Genomic DNA, 22,169 nt, shown 5'->3' on the forward strand with positions numbered 1-22,169 from the left:
CCAGCCTGGTCTACAAAGTGAGTTCCAGGACAGCCAGGGCTACACAGAGAAACCCTGTCTCAAAAAAAAAAAAAAAAAAAAAAAAAAAAAAACCAACCAAACAAACAAAAACAAAACAAAACAAAAAAGAATATTTTGCATTAATGGTTGTTGTTTTGGTCCCTAATCATCAACATCATTCAGTCTGCAATGAGTTTTTTGCCATGTACATAAAACAGGGAAATCATACTGATGAAATATGAACTATATGACTGCCTAAACAAGACCTGAATGATGACACCACCCACTGACATGCCAAGATAGATGAGAAAATCTCATGATACTCCACCCCTAGACAAAGAGCTTGAGGCCACTAGCAGGTGCTGCGAATAAGTCTTTCCCAATGATGAGTCCCCTAATTGGTTACCCAATACCAGTAGTCAACCTTAAAACTTTGTACTTATAAGCAATATGTATGGGTCAACAGTACTAATGTGGCTCAGGCCATGTTGATGTCTGTGGCTTGGGCTGCCACCTAAGGCCATGGTGATGTGTAGATCCATGGTGCTACCATCAAGGACCATGCCTGTATTGCAGCTCGGGTCTGTGCTGATGTCCATGACCCTTGTTACCACTGAAGGACATCCGGATGCCCTCAGTCTGTGATGCCTCCTGAGGCTGTGCTGATGTCCATGGTCCAGGCTGCCTCTAGGCTGTGTCTAGGTTTGTGGTCCTACTGCAGCACAAGGTGCAGCACAAGGGTCTGTGCTGTCACCATAAACAATGAGGATGCCCCAGCAGAGCTCCAGCTGACAAAGAGGAAGGATGTGACTGGCAGTGCTATCTATGACCGACGATGCATCATGGAGAAAAGAGCATGTAATACTTCTGTGACAATTCCTACCACCCAACAGCCCCCCAAAGTAACAGCCTAAAAGGGAGTCCATCAAGAAGAACTATTGAAGAATGCCATAAGGATGCAGAAGTGTAGCTCTCCACAATTGATGGCTTCTGGCAGGGATAAGGAAGAGAAAGATTCAGTTTTCTTTAAGGGTAGACCACCTAAGAACTGATTAAATTAGTATTTTGAAAAAATATTAACATAAAATTCATGTTTTACCATGTCCTTTTGATAGTGACCAATATCTCACTGTTTACCATATTTTCTTCATTGAGCAATTGCAGGACACCTTGGCTGTTTCAAGCTTTGAGCAGTTATGAATAAAGCTACTATAATATCTGAGTTTTTGTGTAGACGTGCTTCTAATGTCTTTGGGTAGGTATCCAGGTCTGTTCATGTACCTTGTGGCAGGAGTGTATTCATTGTGAAAGGAACTGAAGCTATCTTTTCCAAGTACATGTTGCATCTGACCAGCAATGAATAGACTTCCTCATGCTTCAGTCCCTGTACCTACGTTTTGGTGTGTCAATAATTTATATTATTGAGTGTTGCCCATTCAAACAGAGGTATACCTTTTTGATGCTAATTTCTAGCTTACAAATGGCTTCTGTGATGGATAATCTTGGTTGTTAACTTGAATTTGGAGTCAACTAAAACACAAGATGCTAGGCACTCCTGTGATGGTTTTTATTAACTAGACGATTTGCACCTGGAAAACCCACTCTAAATCTGTACCACACCTTCTGGTGGTGGTCCAAATAAAAGGACATAGAAGAAGGAAACTGCCTTTGCCTGATTGCCCTCACTCTTGCCTGCATGTTCATCAACTTTTTAATTCTCTGGTATTAGAACCAAATTCTTTTGGGATTCCTCCACTGCACCTCAGAAGCTCTCCAGGAATACTAGAGAAATCTAGAGTCAGATTAGAACTGTTAAGGCAGACAGCCTTGTGGAATTACCAGGTTCTTGGCCTTTCCATCATGATATATCCATAGTTGCTCTGCTTGGACCACAGCCTGTGATGCACTCTAATAAGTATAGATATATATGTATTATATGTATAATATATTATATATAATATATAATTTAACATATAATATATAATTTAATATATACTATATTATATGTTATATACATATACATATGCATATACATATAATCATTTCCATTCTTTTAGAGAACCCTAAATAAAGCAACATGTGATACTGAAGATCTCGTTTCTTTTCCATTTTCTTTCCTCTCTGGTGAGAGAAATCTTATGTCTTTTGTCGATTTTTAAATTTGTCTGCTTGCGTTTTTTTAGAGATTTATTCATACTTTTCAGTAAATTTGTTAAAAACTTGTTTTGTGTAACTGTGTGACCTTGTGTTATGAATGTTGTGTGAATTTCTTAGTGTGTGTCTGCATGTATATGCAACTATACATGTGTATGTAGGAGACAAGTTGAAATTAAGTTTCTTTCCTTGATCATAATTCATCTTCCTTCTTTTGAAACAACATCTCTCACTGAAACTGAGACTAATGGTTCAAAGTGACTGGCAAGCCAAAGAGCTTCAGGGACCCCCCTGTCTTGCTGTACCCCAGTACTTGGTTACAGATAAACTACCATGGTTATACTTTTAAGTGACTTCTGAGGATACAAACACAATGCCTACTTATATGGCAGGCACTTTATGCACTAAAGTAGACCCAGCTCCATTTTGTTAAGTTTTTCCATCCAATAAATGTACTGCAAATATTTTCGTAGGTTATGGTTTAGATATCTGTTCATATTTACTCTCATTTTCATGTTAACATTTTTACCAAACTAAAGTCTTTATTTTCTGTGAAATCCAGCTCACCAGTTATTTTTTAATCTGATCTTTGATGTTATATTAAAAAGTTATTATCAAAACCAAGGTCATGGCGACTGGTTTCTAATGCTATCTTACAGCCAGCTGTTGATAATTTTTGTGTTTGCCCTCAGCCAAGCCTGCTTCTTCTCTGAGTTAGTGACTTGGATGCTTTTCTTCTTGGTTCTACCTCCCCTTGGCTCTCTCAAAAGCACTTCAAGTTCATGACAGTATGAAAACAAGATATGTAATCTCATGATGATGACTGCCTCAGTCAGTCAGTGAATGTTCTTACATCCATCTAATTAAATGATACAAAACCTGGGAGGTTTGTAAACAAGTTCATCTCCATCCCCTAAATAAAATCTATAATGTATTCATTTTTATATATGTAACACTGTAAAACAATTGTATGTTCTTGGTCCCTACAACTGCCATAGACCAAGTTGTCATTATCTCCTGCCTTTTTATTTATATCTACTGTTTATTTTCCTTTATCATCGATAAAAACATAAGCATGAACGAGTCTCTAGAAGCGAGTCAATCCGTAGCATCAGTTGGATTTAGCCTTTCCAACGCCTTCTCGTATGTTCACAGCTGTGTAGACTAAGGCTGGCCAGCGGGGTTTCCCCCTTCTCTCACAGGATCTGTGTCTTCCTTTCTGGTCTAGACGTAGTCACTTTCACTTAGAGGTTGTGTGTCCCCATTGAGTTCACTATCCATTGATGCTTCTGCCTACGGTGCTCTCTCAAATAACACACTGGTTCCTTCCTTCTTTTCTTCATTAATTTAATTTCACCTTCACAGCTTAAATCACGTCACATTTTTGTTACCTTTTTTCCTGAAACTGGATATCACTATGCAACCCTAGTCATTCCTCGGGCCGGGGTTGTTGAAAGTATTGGTGTGTCATTCCTTCAAAGAGAAAACACGCTCGGAAACACCAAATCCTTAGTCAGTTATGTTTGATCCTTACACAGTAATGTTTACTGCTTCTGTAGTTCCAGCCACTGCAATTTCGGGTTTTCTTATGTGGGAGACAGCCACAAGATCCAGGAGGTTACATTTTTTAGTATTGAGGAAAGATGGCTTCCTGCTGTTGCCTATCCCTAGCTAAGGAGCAAATGGCTGGTAACAAGTGCACTGAACATTTTGAAGTTATTTGAAATTTTTAAGACAATAACAAAGAAAATGTTTCCTACAGCTTTTGTATTTAAGGATATACAGTAGTTTTAGAATAGAGATCTAGACTAAATTAATAGCATTTTTTGTTTTTTAAGAAAATTGGTTAGGTGAATAATTTATATGTAAAGTATTTTGTTGTCAATTCATAAATAATAGCATACTGTTATCAAATTTATCATAAATAATTATATAAATTAGGTAAGATTATATACTCTGTTTCTTTAGATTTGAATTTTTTAAAATTAATTTGGTTTGCAATTTCATCAATAAGTACTGCTTTTACATCATTAACACTTTATCTTCTCTTCCTCTAACTCCTTAGTTTTTAAGATTTTTAGAAAATTAGACTTGAAGCTTAGATTTTATAGCACATCAGAGAATACAGATGTTTACCCCACCATCGTGCTGAAAAAAAAAACTTCCAGAAAACAAAACAAAACAAACAAACAAACAAAAGAAATGTGTTTTTAAACTCACATAAATATAGGTTGGTTTTTAAGATGGTAAACTTGCCCATCAATGAATGTTCCCAAAACTACCAGCCCTCCTCAGCATCAGTAAATATTCCAGAAACTAACAGCCCTCCTCAGCATCAAGAAACTGTGAGGCTGGAAACTTTCTCATTTAACCTTGTTTTCCCCAGAGTCCAAATGGACCTGATTCACCATAAAATGAACTTTTGGAAAACTTGAGTTACATGAACTGCCTTTCCATCCAGATAACTGCAGTAAAGTATTCTGAATTTAAAAATCAATGCTGCATATCCAGTCCTAACTCTTTATCCTAATAAAAGCCATGTTATTCTATTCTTTAACATAAAGGATTTGTGATTATCCATCACTATACATGCCTTTGTTAACACAAATTCAAGAAACACGAATGTCTCCTTTATACACCTATATACCTTTGTTTCAACTTGTACTGTACAAATGGTGCAATCTATTGGTTCTCAAATTTTATGGCATATTGGAACTCTTCTGGGAAAATTCTTGGCTACTGATGGCTAAGCTCATCTCTAAAATTCTTACTTATGGCATGAGATTTTCGTCATGGTTTAAATGTGTACAGTCCTTTAAGCACTGGGAAGTAATGGCCAAAGCAAAATGCCCTGAGAGATAATGAGGTCACAAGGACTCCTCCACTCCTGAGGAGTGTAAAAGAGGCTTCATACCCTTTCCAACGTGTCTTTCCATCTATATTCAGCTATAGGAGGACACAACCCTCCTCACTGGAGGACAAGAATCAAAGCAACATCATCAAAGCTGAGAGCAGCTCCTAATGACATGCAAATGTGGACAGTGGATGGTGCATCCTTACGTCCAGGATGGTGAGGGTCAGCTTCCTGTTCTTTATAAAGTGCCCGGTTTTACCTTCAACAGTAAATAGCAAGATGCTATGCTTTAGAAAGCCTGCTCTGCATTACAGTTTCTTAAACCTTTCCATTTGTCTTGTTTCCACCACGGAAGAAATGTTTACATGACCCAAGAGATATAGGTATATAAAAGGTCTACAAAGCAAAGCAAAGCAAAGATTCACTAATAATAAATAATAGATATTTATTTGATTGTCATATGTATATATTTATATAAAGTTTAAAAACTTGGTGAATATGTAATCATGCGAATATAGCCCACATATTCACCATTTTCCAGCCAAGAATGCCATTTTGTATTAATACATGTTACAAAATGACACATTTAGGATCATTTTACAAATTGTGGGAATTTCTCTCTAATCCCATGCCCATATTTACCAACTGATGTTTTAAAAAAACTAAAACTCAGGTTGGCATCTCAAACATTAATTCTTTAAAAGCAAATATTCCAGCACAATACCCTGCAAAAATATACTACCCTGATGAGTACTGGGTATAGATGACAGGAAGATGTTTCAAAGTGCTTGTTTTCATAATAAACAACTATGATTCTAGACTGATAGGAAACTTTGCAAAACTACCACAGTTCATAACACAATAGACTTGGATCTGAGTTTAGTGTTTCTGGTAATGTTCATTGGTGTTGTGTGGTGTAATGGCAGACGCATGTGATACAATGTGTCCACACAGTATGTTGAGAATGAATGCTGCAGTGAAGTCACTCCATGCAACACAAGCGTTGCATGAAGCTGGGTTCCTTGCATGTTTAATTTCAAATTAAGTTTTGATCATTGTGTGGTCAGAATGCTTTGCCTCCAAATTTTGTTACACTTAGATACCTATTGTACCGTTTAAGAAACTGTATTCTAAACTACTTCTAAAACAGGAGTAACCATAGGAACACTTTACTCATCTGAGAGCTAAATTTCCTCTGAAGGCAGCATGAAGACATGGAGAAATATGCAGAGTCTTAATCTGAAAACAAAAACAAAGATTTCTTTCTGCACTAATCAGTAAGCCTTTGCTAGAGGCACTGACGCACTTTCCACGTCAGGCTGCCATTCCTTGCACAGCTCTCTGTCTTCCCAGTGCTTCAGTACTTCTTTAGGATGGTCAATAGGAAGAAGGATCAAGTGTTGTTGGCATAGGTGCATGCCACTTCGTGGTTGGGAGCAAGTTAAAATCCCAATGCTAGCTCTCCGAAGAATTCCTCTCAGCTAGCGAAATGGCACAGCAATTTAGAGCACCTGTTGCTCCTGCAGAGGACTAGGGTCTGATTCCCAGGACCCACATGGTGGCTCACAACCATCCCTCACTCTGTTCCCGAGCATCTGAGGCCCTCTTCTGGCTTTTGTGGGCACTGGACATATACACGATACACAGACCTACATGCACTGAAAATGCTTATACCTATAAAATAAGGAAAGAATTCCTCTGTGGGTCTCAGCTATGTTTGGGGTGAATCCTTTTAATGTTACCTTATTCTTAATACAACATATTTTTTTTAGACGATGAGATTTGTGGTGACTAACACACCATTTTTTTTTAAATGCAAAAGTGATAAGAGGTATAAAATTACACTATTCGGAGCTGATATTTAAATAAAATCTTTAAGTTAGGATTTGCTTTGTTCTATTGACTGTGTTCCTTTAAAAGATTGTTTTAAACTGCTTTTAAGCCGAACTTGAAGTTTTTCTAGAACATCTTTTTTTTCTTTTCTTTTTCTTTTGTCTTGCCAGCAGAATTCTCAGAGGCAAAAGGAGTGAAATATTTTGCTGGAGGGGATACTTTCCTTTCAAGAAGCATTCCTTTGCCTCCTGAGCAATATGGAGGGAAGAGAATAAATCAAAGACAATGCGAAAACGTGTCCAGTCAAAACAATTATGACCGTCCCGAGCCATCTTAACTGTCCCGCAGATTAAATCATGAGATGTAAGTGCCTTTGTTATTTATTCAGACAGTCAAACATGCATCTATGTTCCTTCCACTCCTTCCATTTAAATATTCCTGTTCTTCCCTTTGATGGTAACGTCAAGGGAAGGCAATGCCCTTTCCAACTTATCTCAGACATCTGCTGCTGAAGGCCTCCTGGTAATTACCCTCCCCCTTGTACCCCCGGCAAGGTTTGCTTTCTGTCTTTCTTATTTTATTTTGAAGATGAGACTAAGAGGTAAAAAGGAAAAGGAACTACATTTAAATCACCCTATAATCTGATGGCATGCCTGTGTTGTTTTCACACAACTGACTTGCTTCATTTGCATAGACAGCTGGAATGGAGTCCCTTTAAAAAACAGAAATCTAAATATTCAGAGTGTGCCTTAGGAGCTGCTGTGAAATGACGACCGATGGCTGGTCAAATGCACGAATGTGATTTTGTCTTTGAAGCGTCCAGTGTAAGAGAGGGTAATGTATGAGGCTCTTTCTTGTTTCTTCTGCACAGTTACTCTCTATCCTTAATAGCGCCCTGGCACCGTTATTGTTATGTAGGTTCTCGCCTGAAGGAAAAGGGAAGATTTGTTCCTGTGGGATTCTCTAAGACACTGTGCAGGTTGCACATGGTGTAGTTTTACATTTATTGAAATTGTCTTTCCCCTAGGGTCTTAACAAAATGTGCCTAAAGCTATTATCGCATCTATCGACTCTCTGGGATTTCAGGGATGTGGCTTTTGGTCCCGAGTGGTTCAAAAATGACCTTTATGAGCCAAAGTTCAAGCGGAGTGAAGGTTTCGAGATGGAGATTAGAGACCTGTCAGTAGCCTGAGAGGATAAAAGTGTAAAATCATATGTGACGCTCAGCTGGGGCACATCAAACACTAAGAAATGTTTGCTGAATGAACTACACCAGCCCTAATCACACCAATCCCATAAGTATGCACATTAGCATGGGCCCAGATACAGAGAGAGCCGGTAAGGGAAGAGCACCTAACAAGTGCGCCCCAATTACAGCAAGCGTGCGCGCGCACCTTAATTTCTTACAGCAATTATTTTCTCTGTTCAAATGCATTCGACTTGTTGTTAGAAACACTCCATTCCCTTTCTCCCATTTCTTTTAATTAACTTTTTAAACTTTGAGAAAAAGCAGATTGCATAGGTGTGTGTGTGTTAAATATGATCGGGGAGCACAGAGAATAAGATCCGAACATTTTCTCTTTTTTTCTTGGATAGTTTATGTATTTACATTTCAAATGGTATCCCCTCTCTCGGTTTCCCCTCTGGAACCCCCTCCCCTACGTCCCTCCCTCTGAATCTATGAGGATGCTCCCCCCATCCACCCATCTATTCCCGCCTCCCTGCCCTCGCATTCCCCTACACTGGGGCATCTAGATTTCACAGGACCAAGGGCCTCTCCTCCCATTGATGGTCAACAAGGCCATCTTCTGCTACATAAGTGGCTGGAGCCATGGGTCCCTCCACGTACACTCTGATTGGTGATTTAGTCCCTGGGAGCTCTGGAGGGTCTGGTTGGTTGATATTGTTGTTCTTCCTATGGGGTTGCAAACCCCTTCAGTTCCTTCAGTCCTTTCTCTAAGTCCTCCGTTGGGGACCCTGTGCTAAATGCAATGGTTGGCTGCAAGCATCTGACTCTGTATTTGTCAGGCTCTGGCAAAGCCTCTCAGGAGACAGCTATAACAGGCTCCTGTCAGCAAGCACTTCTTGGCATCCGTGATTGTGTCTGGGTTTGGTGTCTGTATTTGGGATGGATCCCCAGGTGGGGCAGTCTCTGGATCATTCTCTTGAGCGTGACCCTGGTAAAGAATAAACGAATACCCTCTTCCCACCGCTCTCTGGTATCAAATTTATATCCATTAAAAGAGGAGCATAAGGGTCAAATGCAAAACAGGGGGCTGTGAATGTGCAGTATGTAACTTTTAGATGTAAGGTGTTAGCTGCTGCTGCCACTGCCACTGCCACTGCTGCCATGCTGCTGCAACACCACTTCCAAGCACAGCAAATCAAAGCAGTATAAAATGACAAGTAGGCGTTTGCAACCCCATAGGAAGAACAACAATACCCACCAACTAGACCCCTCAGATCTCTCAGAGACTAAGCCATCAACAAAGGAGTACACATGGCTCCAGCTGCATATGGAGCAGAGGATGGCCTTGTCATGCACCGATGAAAGGAGAGGAACTTGGTCCTATAAAGGCTCGATATATACATATAATATATAATTTAACATATAATATATAATTTAACATATAATATTTAATTTAATATATACTATATTATATGTTATATACATATACATATAATCATTTCCATTCTTTTAGAGAACCCTAAATAAAGCAACATGTGATACTGAAGATCTCATTTCTTTTCCATTTTCTTTCCTCTTTGGTGAGAGAAATCTTATGTCTTTTGTCAATTTTTAAATTTGTCTGCTTGCATTTTTTAAAAGATTTATTCATACTTTTCAGTAAATTTGTTAAAAACGTATTTTAACCTTGTGTAGGGGAATTGAGGGCAGGGAGGCAGGAGGGGGTGGGTGGGTGGGTAGAGGAACACCCTCATAGAAGCAGGGGGAGGGAGGATGTGATAGGGGGTTTCTGGAAGGGAGGGAAACCAGAAAAGGGGATACCATTTGAAATGTAAATAAAGAAAATATCCAATAAAAAAGATGATCATTAGTAATAAGTGTCTCTCCCCTGCCCACTCCACAGCTCTGCCTGCTACAGGCTCTTAACTTTCTATATCTTGGTGGCACTTTACTGTTTATTCTCTGATTTGCTGTATATATATATATATATATATATATATATATATATATCACATGCTCGATGAATCATAAGGAAAGACATTACTTTCTATCTTCTTTGACAATGGCTAGCATTATATGACAAGCAATGGTATATGATTTTGGTAAATTTATATGTAACATTATTTTCTAGCTGTAGAGGTTCCAAAACTTTAACAAATATCTTTAAAAATATCCATTCTCTTTTAAAATCTCCTAAGTTTAAGTAGCAGAACGTTCAGTGCCAGGGGACCCCCTGAGGATCTTCTGGGATCCTCCAAAGGGCTTACGTTACTACTGCAATGCCTTCTTCGTCACGCACAGCTTGTCTCCTCGGCTCTATCCGGCTCCACTTCACGGATGCTGGTAGTTTGGGCGGTCATTCCATAGCATGGGCATCTCTAAAATGCTTAGGTCCTCTGGGGATCAGCTACAGCTAAGCTGCACTTGCATCAGAAACTCTCATAGGCTTCCTTCATGGTGCCCAGGCTCAACATCTCTGCAGGATCCCTTTAATCCTTTGTCTTCAACTGCCACTGAGGCTGAAACTTCATCAGTATTCTCCCCTGGCTTCTCATAGTGACAAACTTCATTCTACAATCTCTTCATGCCTTCACAACTAGAACCACCTAGGTGAGTCTTACTCTGTGACATTCAGCTGCCAGCATAGAGTTCAACTAGCTGCCTATAGAAGACAGTTTCTGTTTGGTGACCCTGAGGAAAAACTTCCCAGATTCTACCTCAGTGGTGCTGGTGTCTTCTTAATCACCTAATTAATTTAGCTCCAACTAAATTAATTTATTTACCTAATTATTTATTCATCTATTTATTTAGCTCCAGCTAGCCAGCATCAATTATTCCAGTAATGCAAAGATTTCACTTAAATGGTGCCAGTTCCTTGTTAATCATGGCTGACTCTTCAGGACCAGCTGACAAGAATGACAGAATCTCAATTCAAAATAGCAAACAGCCCTGATAGAGTCTTTAATCTTCCCTTTAAAACTTTATATGCTAGGCCTCCATCTTCTTTACTGCCCTTAAGATTCTTATCTTCCAAGCTCCTACAAAACACCCCAATGATCTCTCTTCTAGCCCAAATCCTAAAGATCTTTCACAATCCTCCCAAAGATGTGGTCAGGTCTCTCACAAAATTACCCAACTCTTAGTATCATCTTGAGTAGTTCAGGTTACTACTGTGGTGATAATACACCATGACCAGGGGAGAAAGGGTTTATTCAGCTTACCTGTAACAATTCATTATTAAAGGAAGTCAGGACAGGAATACAAACAGTACAGGATCTGGAGGCAGGAGCTGATGAAGAGGTCATAGAGGGATGCTGCTAATTGGCTTGTTCTCTATGGCTTGCTAAGCCTCTAATAGAACCAGATCAACCAGCCCAGGTGTAGCATCACCCATAATGGCTGGGACCTCTTCCATCAATCACTAATTAAGAAAATGCTCTACAGGATGTGCCACAGTCCAGTCTTATGGAGGCATTTTCTTAGTTGAAGTTTTTCGCCTCTCAGGTGTGTCAAGATGACATCAATCTAGCCAGGACACAGTAGTTTCACTTACAAGATGAGAGAGGGGGGCCTGGTTTTGTTCTTCTACATGTGGATATGCAGTTTCCTCAGTACTATTTTCTTGAAAAGTGTATATTTGTTCCAATTAATTTTTTTGTCATTTCTGTCAGAAATCAGGTAGATCCAGTGATGTGATTTTATATGTGGGTTATTCTATTCTATCCTATCCTATCCTATCCTATCCTATCCCATCCCATCCCATCCCATCCCATCCCATCCCATCCCATCCCATCCCATCCCATCCTATCCTATCCTATTCCATCCTATCCAGTGCTATCCTATTGATCTACATGTTTTAGTCTGTTCTTCAGTATCTTGTATTTACATTATTATGGATCTGTAGCATAACCTGAAATCTGATATGAGGATGAGTGCTTCACTATTTTTCACTTGCTCTGGATGATGGAAGCTTTTGTACTTTTCCATATGACTTTATGATAGGTTTTTAAATATCTGGCAAGTGGATATTTAAATTTTGACCAGAATTATATTGAGTCTGAAGACTGAAATCGCAGGAATTTTAAAACAAGCTTAATGCTTTTAATCTATGAGTATGAGGAGTTTTCCTTTTTAGTTTCTTTTTTGATTTTTATTGAGTACTTAAATTTTTAGTTGTAAAGGACTTTAATTTCTTTGTATACATTTATTTTAGTGTAACTTGAGGCAGTTGTGGATAGGACTGCTCACCTGATTTGTTTCTCAGCATGTTTGTTATTGGGAGACAGAGAATTTGCTTCTTTACTATGCCACTGTGTAGCCTGCTGTGTCGATGAAAGCATTTTTTTTAAAGACTTTCTTTTGAGGTCTTCATGGTCTCTTGTACACAAGCATTTCTAAATTTTTTCTTTCCCATGTACTACTGTATTTTCAGGTTCCTTTTCTTATCTTATAGCTTTTTAGTTAAGACTTCAAATACAATCTTTAGTAAAAGTAGAAACAAAGTTTGTGTGTGCTAGAATTATACAACACAAGATGACCATCTTAGCCTTCTTTGACTATAATGTGTTCACAGCTGTACAGCTCATTTGGAGAGTACTTGTCTAAGAGGGACAGGAGCAGCAGTGGAGAAGGAAGAGGAGGGAAGAGGAAGGGACGGGAGGGGAGGGGAGGGGAGGGGAGGAGAGGAGAGGAGAAGAGAAGAGAAGAGAAGAGAAGAGAAGAGAAGAGAAGAGAAGAGAAGAGAAGAGAAGAGAAGAGAAGAGAAAGAAATAGGATACCAAACAAAAAACAAACAAAAAACAAAAATACCCAAACCAAAAAGAAAGCAATCAATCAAAGAAACAAACAAACACAAACTATACTAAATAGAAACACCAAACAAATAGTAAATATTAGTGAAATATAAAGGGAGTGGTGAAGCTCTCACAATTTTTTTGTTTGTTTGTTTGGTTGTTTGGTTGGTTTTGTGAGACAGGGTTTCTCTGTTTAGCCTTGACTGTCCTGGAACTCACTCTGTAGACTAGGCTGGCCTTGAACTCAGAAATCCACCTGCCTCTGCCTCTGCTTCTGCCTCCCAAGTGCTGGGATTAAAGTCGTGCACCACCACTGCCAGGCTCTCACACATTTCCTATTGGAGCATAAATTATTCCAATCATGTCAGAAAAATTACATGATCATTTTAAATATAACTGTTCACAAGTTAAGCGTAAGACATATATCCAGTGGAAATACACACTTATGAAAATATCGACAAACATATTGACACACAGTCACACACATGAAACTAGGTTTGATCTGAATCAATCAGTAAAACGTAGATAAATATGGGTGGTATAACCACATGAAGGGCTATTTACAACTTCAGATATGAAACTGCTACAGGATAGAGAGATGTGCTGTTCTATAATTAAAACAGGAAATCATTCTGAGTCATTTTAACACCATGTATATTGAGCATTATAGGAAAATTAGGCTCTCCCCATGACCTGTCTAACTACATGTTCTTGGCCCTGCTAATAGTAGCAGAAATGGGTTCAATCTCATGGCATAATATCATCCAATTCAATCAGGATGTGGCTGGTTTTACTCCCACTATTGCAGTACTGTGCACATCTTGTTAGGACAGTTGTTATTGTAGATTACAGACTTCACAGTTGAGCAACAACTTCTTGCAGTAGATGATAGTGCAGAGACCCTCAACTGGTTACAATGTGTGGAATGCTTAGTCATAAATGGCACATATGTGTAACACCTTCCCTCAAGTTTCTGGAACTTAGATAAAGAGGGATGGAAAGATTGTAAGAGCCAGAGATGGAGGATGAATTCCGGAAAACAGTATTTTTCAACATAACAGGACATTTGCCTGTATTAACTCACAATGATTATGACAGTATATACCACACTCATACAAAATCAATCCAGATAAAATCCCAGCATGATGAGGGGAAGATAGGTATGGGATTCTACCACTAGCTGAGGAATTATGGACATTTGATAGCTTCTGGGAGAAGGAGAGGAAGAAGAAGCATACCTTGATAATGTGATCCTTGGTACAACAGAATGCCAGCCCGTATTTATGTTCTACAGGTAATGTAGAAAAATATTTGAGTTATTTCAATACCGTTCCCATTTAGCAGAATAATAGTATTAGCCTCTCTCTTGAGACCTATGACCTTTTAAACCACTGGCACTTGGATCTACCAACTGTGGCAGAAGTGGTTTCCATCTCATGGAGAAATATAAGTAACAATAAGGGTATATATTATTTAAGTAAGGAAACAAACAGACAGACAAATAAGTAAATAAATTTGCACAGGACGTGGAGCAGGAGAGATGGCTTAGAGGTTAAGAGCACCTCTTATCTTGCAGAGGACCTGGGTTCAATTTCTAGCATTAACATGGCAGCTCCACCATGTTAATGGTGGAGACTGTAATTCCAGTCTCAAGAGATCTGATGCTATGCTCTGTCCTCTGCAGATACCAAGCATGCAAATGGTACACATTCATACATGGAAGAAAAACCTCATATACATAAAAATATTAAAAACCTCAAGTAAATGAATAAACTTTAAAACTATACATAAGAATCCCAGATGAAAAACCTTCACTTATAATTTCCCGAAAATGAATTTCAAGGGCATTTAAGGCAAATTTATAGTGCTTTAACTCAGGGTAATGACTCCCTCCTTGAGAGAGTCATTGTAAGTTAGCATGATGGGCACTTCTGTGTGCTCGTCACCTGTTCTGTGATCTGAGTTCTGGTTCTGTGGATGGCTCCAGTCTATGCATTTCTAAATTTAATACTATGTATGCACATCTGATGAAACAGTTTTGTTTCCTCTCTTCAGTTTTGATCCTGAGGAGCTTAAATAATTTTTACCTCCTCACATGTGGGGAATTACAGGCTGTTCTCCAGTTGAGCTGAGGTCTGAACCCCAAAGTCATAATTCACCTTCATGATGTGGTAGGCGTTTCCTTATGCTACTGGAACTCTGGCTCCTGCCTAAGTTACTGCCCCCCACAGCCCCCACAAGAGAAGCATGGTTAGTAGTCACATAGGCAATGGCCCAAGCTTCTGACCTTCAGGCTAAACTCCTCCCCAGTTGCCTAGCAATAGTAAACACAATAAAAAGGGCTGTTCAGCCCCACCTCGCTCTCTTTCCCCTTATACTCTTACTTTTCTCCTTCTTACCCCTTACTCTTACCCCTTCTCCTCTCTCTTTGTCTCCTCTCCCCTCTCCCCTCTCCCCTCCTCTCCTCTCCTCTCCTCTCCTCTCCTCTCCTCTCCTCTCCTCTTCTCTCCTCTCCACTCCTGTCTCCCTCTTATTCTCTTTCTCTCTAGCCTTAACCCCCTCTCTCTCTTGCTCTCTCCCTTCTCTCTTTCTCCCTGCATTTTTATAATAAAGCTCTTAACCATATAGAGTCTCTGCTCATCAAGGCTGCATGTACTCTCACAGGTGTTGGTAACCTCTTCCCTCATCCCTCTCTCCTATAATCCTGGTGGCTTTAGCAAAGTAGCTCTGGGGTCCCCAGGTAGGGCTGCCCCAGGCCACCCCCTGAAGAGTGGGTCAGAGGCTGGAATGCCCACCCAGGGATTAGTAGTTAGTAGCCCTCCCATGCCTGGCAGACCAGAGAATAGGTAAAACTCTGGCAGGGCGTGGGTCTTTACACCCCCTCTTCCCCAGGGCCCCCCTTTTTAGTTCCCAAAATTCACATTAAAATGAACTCTGTTAATCACATTAAAACCCAACACTGTTAACAAGGTTAACTCTGTTAACTGTGGTTGTTAAACAGCTAATACACAGTGGTGCACAAATGTCGATTACTTGAACGAGAGATGCTCCTAGGAATGTTTCTATTTTCCTGCCAGCCTTTGTCCTTGATAATTCACTGTCTCCATCAGCCACCCTAAGCCTGGAGGTTTCCTAGCCCATTCTGCCCTCCCTTACATTGTCTTAGTGATGAGTTGTGCTGGTGTTAGGTGTTGTGGCTTTCCAAGGATGCAAAATCTCATGTACTTTCCCTGTTAGGAGAAAACAATAACCAAAATCCCTCCTTCCTTTTTGTCTTTAAGCTCTTTTCATTTCCCCTGTCCTTTTGTTTGCATCTGCACTCCCAAAGTGTGTACAGTGCTTCTTGTTTGTTCTTAAGAACACCACTAATGAAATCATGGCTATGTAAGAGTTAAGCACCAGTTTTCTGCTGTTGGTACCTAAGGGAGGCTTTCATGAGGAAGCTGTGGCACCAAAGAGAAAGAGAATAGGAATCTCCTGTCATGAGCAGCCTACTAAAGGGTCTCAGCTGCATGTTTGTTTAACCTAGTTCACCTCAAATACGGTGTGATTTTCTGCTGCCACCTAAATGACCTTTTCTTTAGAAAAAAAATAATCATAAAAGAAGAAAAGGGAGGAAAAGGCTTTTCAAGCATCCACTGCCCACACTCTCAAGAGCTATTATATCAGGTCAATGTTATTAGCCCCATTTTACAGATGAGGTTAAAAGTGCTCCCATGGGTTACAGGTGAGCAAGAGGAGGGTGAGATGCCAATTGACATGCTCTGGGACACACAGTTTTATGCTTCCAAGTGGCACAAGAACAAGAAAAGCATCATTTAGTGCTTTATAGAGGGAAAGATATGGAAGGGCGAACAGTACCTGGGCCAGTTTAACCTTCCCTTGGATACTTCTTGTCACAATGTCGCTGCCAGCATTCAAGTTCTATTACTGTTTATAAACAAAGTTTCTGCCTCTCTATCATCTATCTGTGTGTCTGTCTGTCTGTCTGTCTGTCAGTTCATCATCTATCTACCTCTCTATATCATTTATCTATCCATATCACCACCTATATTTATCTCATATATGATATATACATATATAATCATCTCAATCTACCTGACTATGATATAAATATGTATTTTCCTTCTTATATTTCAACTACTTTGAAATTCCACAGTATTCGACACAAAAACAAGGCACTGGAAATTCTTTCCACATATAAACTCATAGCATAAATAAAAAAATTAGTATCATTGATCTACTTAAATATTTTACTACCCTGCCTACAAAGAGAGGGATGAGACTATAGGAAAGCCACCGTATCTCTCCTCCTTTATTCTCCCGCTGACATTTTTCAAGGACTTTTAATTTCTCCTTCACCCTCAGGTCTAGCTCATGGAGGAGCCCAGTAGCATAGGGAACAGGTGTGTAGTGCTGATGCATAGGCAGCAGACAGCTTATTACTGGTATTTCGTTTTCTAAACTAACAGTCACATATTTCATCTAGTTAGTTACATGCCTGTTTTTAAGATGCCCAATGAAAGGTGATCCTCTGCTTTGTGTGTTTAATAAGGTCATGAACACTGTCTTTACTAGTCAAGTTTTGTGATATTGTCACCGAAGTATGTTTTTCAATGTCCAAGCCTGCTTACTTACCTTTCAAATGTATCCACTGTGTCCAAGGTAATAGTATAATAATTGGGCAACCAAAATATGCACATTTGGGGGATTTTATCATGTATTTCTTCATAAAGTAAAGGATCTGTGTGCCTCTGAGTATGTAAACTCCCTATAAATTTTTTTAAATAAACTTACTTAAATATGATTTTTTTTTTTTTTTTTTTTTTGGTGACTACCACATATGAAGCACCGGGAAGTGTAAACCTTTAGGATACAAGGATCAAAGTAAACTATTCTAGGTCTTAAATAAATAACAAATAATGCACTTACAATTTACATACTGTATTTTATACTATTATACTAGCATTATTAGTATGTTGTGAGAACATTTTGAAATGAATATAACAATAATAGCTTAAAAATATAAATGATCATATGTGAAGGGCTACATAATTAAAATTATAAATTAGGAGGTATTTTTATAACAAATATAACATTTGTCCTTAGTTTACATATTGGAATATTAGGTATTTTTAGCTTGTAGTTTTCTTATAAAAGCTGAAGTTTTGTAAGATATGTATGTGCTTAGAGGAAATTTTCTGAGAAATTTTACCTGGTAATTCAACAACACTTGAGAGGTTTGCTTTGGGCTTACTCTAGGGCAGGCTAAGCTGTGCTAACTCTTACATCCTATGTTTTCAGTTCTAATAAAATGGCTTTTCTTCACTTGGGAAAGTCTTGCTCCTCACACGTAGTCTGTTTCTATTTATACTAAAGAAGTGATTAATTTTCCATGGGAACTCTTGTGCCTCTGAATCCTCTTAGTTTGTTTGCTCTCATCTTTGTGGAGCCACAAAGCATCCTATGAATTAATGTCAAGAACGAGTTTCTGTTCAGTAACACACATTTTATAAGTCTGCTGAACTGTCAGGACTGTGTGGAAAACTGCCAGAAGAGTCCTTGGTACAGCAACATTTTATCTTGTACAGTATTTTACTGCGCTCCTATTACCCTTATTTCCCAGTGTCCTTATTTTGGGGGGATTTTTTTTAAATTCAAGTCTCTGCCTTGACTTTATATGAAAATTCCCTGGTCATAGTAAATTAAAACACGAGTCTTTCTTAATAGATCTTCCTGGAGGTTGCTGCTGAGAAGGATAGTTGCCATTTTTATTAACACTAGAATTAAGTCATCTTTCTTCCTGAAGTTAAGATGTTGATTTCCTGTAGGACATAACAATGGTGACTTAAAACCTTTGTGAAATATGCACAGTTATGAAGCATCAGACAGGAGCTCTCCTTTGAGAAGAATGAGGCATGGCGCTGAGATGGGTCTTTCAGGAGACTGAACTGGCCTGGAAACTCCATAGGATATCTCAGTGTACACTGTGGAAGGGTCACACTCCAACTTCAGTGAAAAACAGAACAGGCTGCAAGACAGCATGCAGTCCGGCAGGATGACAGGCACAGGATGTCCCAAATGCTATAATGATCCCAGGACTTCAAACCCTGTTTCAAGAGATGCAGCTGGGAACAGCTTCTTGCACGTTGTTGTCACGCTAGAGGAAGCAAGTTTTTCAGATGACACCCTGCTGTATGAGAGCCCCTTTGTTTCAGTGAAAATATTATTACGGTGCATTAAAGAGTCCCAAATTAAGGTCCCACATCCTTTGCAGCCCCCTTCACTGAGGCAGCACATATTGTCCTGCCATTACTTGGCCTTATAAACCACTAAGAAACCACAAATGGGTTGACAGTGTGAGTTCTAGAATCTTGGCACAAGGTGGTCTTATAGATTCCACCTTCTTGGAAATTGTCCGGAGACAGCTGTGAGCAGATGTTTGCTTAACAGACTGAAGAATGAAACATCATCTGAAAAGAAATGTGACATCATAGGCGAGAGAACTAAGAGCTCACTGACAATCACAAAGAGGGCCCGCCCTCTGGACCCTTCCTGAGAATCCAACCTATGGAGAGGCATCATCCCACGAGTAGCCACAAGAGAAGCAACTAAGATCCAGAGAAATAACAGATTCTCATTACCTGAGCCAGTACATTTCACTACAGTTTACTTTTGTTCCACAAGAAAAATAGAACTGCTAACGAAATCTGTACTACCTGTGATGGTTTGTATATCCTTGGACCAGGGAGTGGCACCATCTGGAGGTGTGGCCTTGTTGGAATAGGTGTGACCTGGTTGGAATGGGTGTGTCACTGTGGGTGTGGGCATAAGATCCTCACCCTAGTTGCCTGGAGGTCAGTCTTCCACTACCAGCCTTTGAATGAAGACAGAAATCTCAGCTCTACCTGCGCCATGTCTGCCTGGATACTGCCATGCTCCCACCTTGATGATAATGGACTGAACCTCTGAATCTGTAAGCCAGCCCCAATTAAATGTTGTTTTATTAAGACTTGCCTTGGTCATGGTGTCTGTTCATAGCAGTAAAACCCTAACTAAGACACTACCTTACAGAAACTTCCATATGTAGCACTGGTCTTGGGCCTGAGCAGCAGGTGACCAGCACCAGGATGGAGGGAACAATGGAGGAGGGGCTGTTCCATTGGAGCAAGTGGAGAAAGGATCAGCTCTGTGATTTAGCTCAGAACTATTGAAAACTCGTCCCTCGCAGTAATTTATTTGAAAGACCAGAAATGGTCTTAATCCATTGCTTGCTTGCTCTTCACTTCATTTCATAGCTCGGACATTTGACACAGAATAGTGGAAGAGCCGACAGTCGGACTTTAGACAGTTATAATAAAGCACTTGAAGAGAGAAACTTGCTGGTGCTCATTTGAAGATTATTTGAGAATGCAAAGAAAAGTGTATAAGGCTCAGGACTTACAAAGTGGAACAAAAAGGAGTATTTTAGTCTCAGTCTCTCCTGCTGGTAAAGTGTTTTTGTATAAAGAATTCTTCAAGCTAAATGCTAATCTATGGTCATTAACAGTTAAGCTGAGAGGGAGACCTGAGAGCTCACCAGTCACACTTGGTAATGAAGGCAGCCACCCCTAGCTAGGTAAAGTAACATTGTCAGCACTCTATATGATAATGGTAGGAGGATCTTATACCCCATCTCTCCCAACATGTGCCTGCCATTTTATGGGTCTAGGGTGGAGTAGCTAGGGTTGGTATAAGATTAGAAAATTACTGAGTACTGTATATTTTGTGGATGAGATCTCTACCTGAGGGGCTAGAGAGGCCTCCATGGAGGTGCCTGGGTTAAGCTGACAGCACAGTTTTTGTCAACTTACCATAAACTTGGATCATTTCAGAAAGGGAACTTTGCGAATATTCCTCCATCATGCTGGTCTGTAGGCACATCTTTGGGAGCATTTTCCCAGCTGATTAATATGAGAGTGTCCAGCACTCCTATCTTGAAGTCCCTGCCCTCACTTCCTATTTCGATAGACCATGACTAAGATCAGTAACCCAAATAAACCCTTTCTTCCCCAAGTTGCCTTTGGCAATTGTGTTTATTGCAGAAGCAGTGGAGCTTTGTGGGATAACAGGCACGAGGAGCTTGCTTCTTCTATTGCAGCTTCCTGCTGCTGCCAGCTACTGCCCTGCCAATGCACTACCTTAGCATGGAGAATAGCTGCGGGGGCAGGAGCAGCTCTGTGCATGCCAGGTGAAGCCTTTGTAGCTATCCACATGGAACCTGAGAAATCACACAGTCCATGTGCCCATTGCAGAACCTCTCAACATTTAGAGTGATGCTCATGGATATTCTTCATCATCCGTCAGGGATGAGAAGGAGCTATTGTCTGCAGCAAGTTCATACTCATACACACAGCAAAGCAGAAAGGCCCGCCTCATAAAAGGATTAGGGTTTTTTTTTAATCTTTATTAAGTTATTTTATTTGTTTACATTCCAAATGTTGTCTCCCTTCCCAGTCCCACTTCCCCAAGTTCTTCACCTCATCTCCTCACCTCTGACAGGGTGCTCCCCTTCCAGTCCAACTACCCGCACCTCACCCTCACCAGTCCCCCTCTTCCCTGGGGCATCAAGTTTCCACAGAATTAAGTGCATCCTCTTCCATTGAGGCCATACAAGGCAGTCCTCTGCTGTACATGTTCCCAGGGCCACAAACTAGCCCATTAATGCACCTTGGTTTTTGGTTTAGTCTCTGAGAGCTCTGAGGGGTCTGGGTTAGTTGACACTGTCATTCTTCCTTTGGGCTTACAATCCCCTTCAGCTCCCTCAGTCCTTCCACTATTCATTTCATATTGGTCCCCAACTTCAATCCAATGGTTGGCTCTAAGTATCTGCAATTGTCTCAGTCAGTTGCTGCTAGAGCCTCTCCAAGGACAGCCATGCCAGGTCCCTCTCTGCACACACAACATGACATCAGCAATAGTGTCAGGATTTGGTGTGTGTGCATGGGATAGATCCCAAGTTGGGCTGGTCACAGGGAGGCCTTTCTTTCAGTCTCTGCACCCCCCCCCCTTTTTGTCCCTGCATTTCCTTTAACTCAGGAACAATTCTGAGTTAAAATTTTTGAAGATGGATCTCCTACCTCAACTGGGGGCCATATCTATCTACTGGAGGTAGTCTCTTCCAGTTCTATACCCCACTGTTGGTCCACAATGACTCAATGGGGATGACATTAGCCAAAATGTCCATCAGTGGGGGTTGGCTTTTATAATACAGAATGAAGGCAGGGTAAGATAATAAGCGATCTACCAAGTTTTCATTAAGCAGAATTAATCAAGTAGAAAATATTAAATGGAAAAAGTTCTTAGA

At 40.0% G+C, this 22,169-nt stretch overlaps 1 long non-coding RNA gene across 1 annotated transcript in view; it reads left to right on the forward strand.

Moving 5' to 3' along the window:
• The window catches only part of LOC110290586, a 252,499-nt gene that overhangs the window by 13,693 nt on the left and 216,637 nt on the right, over nucleotides 1-22,169 (forward strand). The window contains exon 2 of the long non-coding RNA XR_002377461.1: nucleotides 7,015-7,204. This is a non-coding gene — a long non-coding RNA (uncharacterized LOC110290586). The remainder of the gene's footprint in view (nucleotides 1-7,014; nucleotides 7,205-22,169) is intronic.

The sequence above is a fragment of the Mus caroli genome, chromosome 3 (genome assembly GCF_900094665.2).
Source record: "Mus caroli chromosome 3, CAROLI_EIJ_v1.1, whole genome shotgun sequence".
Lineage (NCBI taxonomy): Eukaryota > Metazoa > Chordata > Mammalia > Rodentia > Muridae > Mus > Mus caroli.